This window comes from Pteropus alecto, unplaced genomic scaffold (assembly GCF_000325575.1).
Source record: "Pteropus alecto unplaced genomic scaffold, ASM32557v1 scaffold45, whole genome shotgun sequence".
NCBI classification, from domain to species: Eukaryota; Metazoa; Chordata; class Mammalia; order Chiroptera; family Pteropodidae; genus Pteropus; species Pteropus alecto.
In genome coordinates, this window is record NW_006442491.1 from 28,322,216 (window position 1) to 28,326,712 (window position 4,497).

Consider the following 4,497-nt stretch of genomic DNA (forward strand, 5'->3'; position numbering starts at 1 on the left):
GGCTGTGAGTCCTCCTGGGCCACAGAATTTCTCTCTAGAAACGGTGTAGAGTCTTTACGATGCCTCAAAGAGGGACCTAGGAGATTTGTCTCAAGTCGTAGTTGCATAAAATATATATTGGCAGGGCAGGGGATTTTAATGCATTGGGAGTAGGGGCTAGTAAAGCCTTTTTCAAGCTACCACTTTCTAAAGGGGACTTCATGAACCCCAAAGCAGGGAAGAATCTTGGAATGCCAATCTCAAGGTCTTTTACTTCATTGATTGTCAGTTTCCCTTTCACGAAATAGTTTCCATAAATGTGAGGATTAAATGAGACAGTGGATATAAAACACCACGTACTTAGTGGTGTGTTTTCGGAAAACAGCAGCTTCTTTCTTTCCTTCTCTGGGCCTCAGTGTCTCCAGCTATACCATCTAAACCTGCTGGCGCTCTCTGTTCCTCTCAACCGATTTTTTCCCAGGCCGCCAGGTGGGGACCGAAGGCCGGCACCGCGGGGAGACGTCACGCATGCGCACTGCAGGCGGCGCGCCGCCTTCGCACGCCCTGGGTGCGTCACTTCCGGCGCGAGGGGCCCGGCCGGCCCGGCAAGGAGTGCGGGTCGGTTTTGTGCGCGTTGCCGGACGAGGCTCCTGCCGCCCAGTGACCCGCGCTCCGCCCCGTAGCCGGCCGGTGAGTTCCCGCGAGCCTGTCCGTGTGCCCTGCGGCCCGGGGAGAGGGACCCCGACAGGGAGGGACAACCGGAAGTGGGGGACCTGAGGAAAGAGACCCCAGGAGATGGGGACATCTGGGGAAGGGGTTGTTCGGTCCAGGAGGGCCCTATCCCCAATCCCTTGTGTGGGAACCGGGCCGCCCCTTATGTGGGAACCGGACCTTGCAACATCTGGGTTGACAGCGGGCTACATGCCCTCATCCTGTTTCGCTGGATTGAGGGACTTTACACCATACCCGCCAATTTACCTGCCCAGAAAACTCTCGCCGAAAAAGCCCACCTTAAGCCCCCTATGCTTCGAGTCTCTTTACATTGGGGGCTGACGCCATTTTCGGCTCAGCCCGGCTGTTACTATGCCACAATAAACTTTACTTAACCCCTTTGGCCTTGTGCGTTCCTCTTTTGGGGAACCTCACCTTCGGTGCTGAAACCCGGGAGGGTTTGGTGCAGGCTTAGTGGCCATTCCTCTGGGCCCCGAGGTTATTGGTTTGCACCCCACAGAGCAGTGGGTTGTGGCAGCTCGCCCGGGCTAACCGCCGGATCCTAACTCTTTCTTGGGCTTTGAGGGGTTTAGCCTTAACTTTCCAAGCCCTCCTCGAACCCAGCCAGGGAGGATGCCAGATCGGGAGCTTCACCTTTTCATTGTTGACCTGCCAGTCCACATTTGGTCACTTAATTTTCGAGTGAGTGGTTATCCATCTCTTCTCGGGTCTTCTATCTGTTCTTTGGCAAATCCTAGCACGAGGTCAGAACACTCCTCGGCCTCCTGGTCTCGAGTTCTTCTGAACTGGGAACGCGTGACTCAGAAAGAACCCGTTTCCTCTACCAGACGGACTCTGTCAGCGGGGACGCCCACCCAAAGAGCCGTTTCTTCCATTGTCTTCCACTCGCCCTCCTCTTTTCCTTATCGTTGGCATCCTCTTCATCGTAGGGAACAGACCTTCCACATCCTCCAGTACCACCCCTCTTGGCTGCCTTTTAAGGAAACCCAGACAACCTCAGCCTCGAGGGTGATATCAGACCCAAGCATCTCATCTTCTGTTGTAACACTGCTTGGCCACAATATGAATTGGATAATGGGTTTCACTGTCCTGAGAAGAGCACCTTTGATTATAACACGCCACGAGACCTTGACAACTTCTGTCACCGTAATGGAAAGTAGTCCGAAGTTCTCTACGTCCAGGCCACCTTCACTTTCCGCTCCAGACCCTCTCTGTAAATCCTGCTCTACTTATCACATTTTACTTCTTTACTCGAAACACTATTTCTCTTCGGTCTGAAACCGAAATGTCCTCTTTCGATCCCACTGATCATGGGCCACCCTACCCGCATATGTTCCTCTTTCAGAAGACCCACCCCCATTCATTCTTCCCTTAATCCCTTGGCTCCTGATGAGGCCAGCTCAGATCCCTCAGAACCCTACCCCCCACAATGCGTTCTCGAACTCATCCCCAGGAACCTGCCACTGTATTTCCTTTAAGGGAGGTTGCAGGAGCCGAGGGTACAGTCCACGTTCATGTCCCCTTCTCCATGGCCGACCTCTCTCAGACTAAGAAAAAGTTAGGGTCTTTCTCCACCGACCCCACCACTTACATTAAGGAGTTTGAATATCTAACTCAATCCTGTGATCTTACCTGGCATGACTTCTGCATTATCCTTTCTTCTACTCTTTCTTCTGAAGAAAAGAAGAGTTTGACTGGCCGCTCAGGGTCAGGCCGATAACCTCCACCAGCAAGATAAGCCACAGCTGGTGGCGAGCTGTCCCCAGACAGGATCCCAACTGGAACTATCAGATAGATTCCCCAGGCAGCTGACACGGAAATCATATGGTAACTTGCCTCATAGCAGGGCTTCAGAAATCACACAAGGCAGTTAATTATGAAAAACTCAAAGAGATCAGCCATCAGACGAGAATCCTGCCATCTTTCTTTCTTGCCTAACAGAGGCTCTCTAAAAATACTCAAAACTAGACCCATCTTCAGCAGAAGGTCTCCTCTTCCTAAATACTTATTTCATTTCTCAGTCAGCTCCTGACATCAGATGCAAATTACAAAGGCTGGAGGATGGCCCTCAAACCCCACAAAGGGACTTCAAAATGTTGCTTTTAAAGTTTTCAATAATAGAGGTGAGGTAACAAATGAAAACTTAGAAGAGATCAGGCTAAATGCCAGATGCTGGTGGCAGCTATCCAGGGTTCCCACAGAAATAAGCAAACTCCTAAGGGCAGAACCCTCAAGGCCCCTCCAGGCCCCTGCCTTAAGTATGACACTGGGCCAAAGGTTGCCCTAATCCTCGTCCTCCTCCAGGCCCTTGTCCACGCTGCGGCAAGAAAGGTCACTGGAAAGTTGACTGTGACCTGCGCCCTCACGGGAAGGTCACATCTCTTCCCTCCAAAAAACCGAAGCAACTGGACCTCAGCCTGCCCAGCCTTCTAGGCCTCGCCACTGAAGACTGAGGGTGCCCGGGCCCCACAGCCCCCACGCCTATCACTCCTTCGGAGCCCAGGGTAACTGCTAGTGGCAGGTAAGCCAATCTTCTTTCTTATTGATATGGGGGCCACTTACTCCGCCTTACCTGAATTTGAGGGTCCTACCTGCCCCTCTCAAGTCTCCATTGTGGGAGTTGATGGTCTAATCTTCAAGCCTCTAATCACACCCTCCCTAAATTGTCTCTTACTAGGAACACCTTTCAGTTACTCCTAGTCCTTCCCAGGTACCCAACCCTAGTCCTTGGCAGAGACATTTAATAAAAATTCAGAGCTTCACTTATGCTTCTCTCTCACTTCTAATTCAGACCCATCCCTCCTCCTCCTCGCTAAGCCCATTCCAGATAAATTCCCCCTCCCAACTTCTCTAGTCACACCCAAGGTCTGGGATCCCTCCACCCCTTCCATAGCGCAACACCACTCTCCTATCCACATAAAACTAAAAGGCCCTTCAGTATGCCCCTGTCAACCCCAATACCCCTTATCCTTAGAAAGCAGACAGGCCTCTAACCCATTACATAGCGCCTTCTATCCCAAAATCTCCTAAGGCCCATTCACTCCCCACACAGCACCCCAGTCTTACCTGTCAGAAAGCCAAATGGCTCATATCGCTTAGTCCAGAACCTCCACATCATAAACCAGCAGCCCTCCTAACCCACCCAGTAGCGCCCAACCCCTGCATCCTCCTATCCCTTATTCCCCCACACACTTCCCAATTCACTGTAATTGGCCTAAAAGATGCATTCTTCACCATTCCTCTCCGCCCAGACTCCCAAAATCTCTTTGCTTTTACCTGGACAGGTCCTGTTACTCATGAATCCCAACAACTTATCTGGACTGTACTTCCCCAAGGTTTCCGAGATAGACCCCATTTCTTCGGACAAGGCTTAGCATCAGATCTGGCAAAACTAGATCTCCATCCCAGCACTCTTCTCCTATATGTAGATGATCTCCTCCTTTGTAGTCCATCCTATTCTCTTATAAACACACAGCTAGTCCCTAAGAAAGCCCAGCTTCCTTCCCCTCAAGTCATTTATCTTGGTCTCTCCATTACCCCACAACATCGTGCCATTACCTTAGCCAGAAAAGACCTCATTGCTTCCCCCTCACCTCCCACCTCAAAACAAGAGCTCCTCTCTTACCTCTGTTTAGCAGGGTTTCTCCGCATTTGGGTCCTTAACTTCAGCATTCTAGCTCACCCTTTATATCGGGCCTCTAAAGGTCCTTTGACTGAACCGTTATATCTCACCATTAATATTAGCCCTTACTTCTGGAAGTTACAGCAGGCCCTTGTATGAGCCCT

At 51.2% G+C, this 4,497-nt stretch overlaps 1 protein-coding gene across 2 annotated transcripts in view; it reads left to right on the forward strand.

Moving 5' to 3' along the window:
- Window positions 1-572: 572 nt before the first annotated feature.
- The window catches only part of TTPAL (alpha tocopherol transfer protein like), a 22,706-nt gene continuing 18,781 nt past the window's right edge, over window positions 573-4,497 (forward strand). Inside the window, exons 1-2 of one of the 2 annotated variants that reach the window (XM_006921834.3) lie at window positions 573-669; window positions 3,016-3,232. The gene's annotated coding sequence lies outside the window, so the exon portion shown is untranslated. The remainder of the gene's footprint in view (window positions 670-3,015; window positions 3,233-4,497) is intronic. The other variant, XM_015597238.2, reaches the window with a different exon arrangement.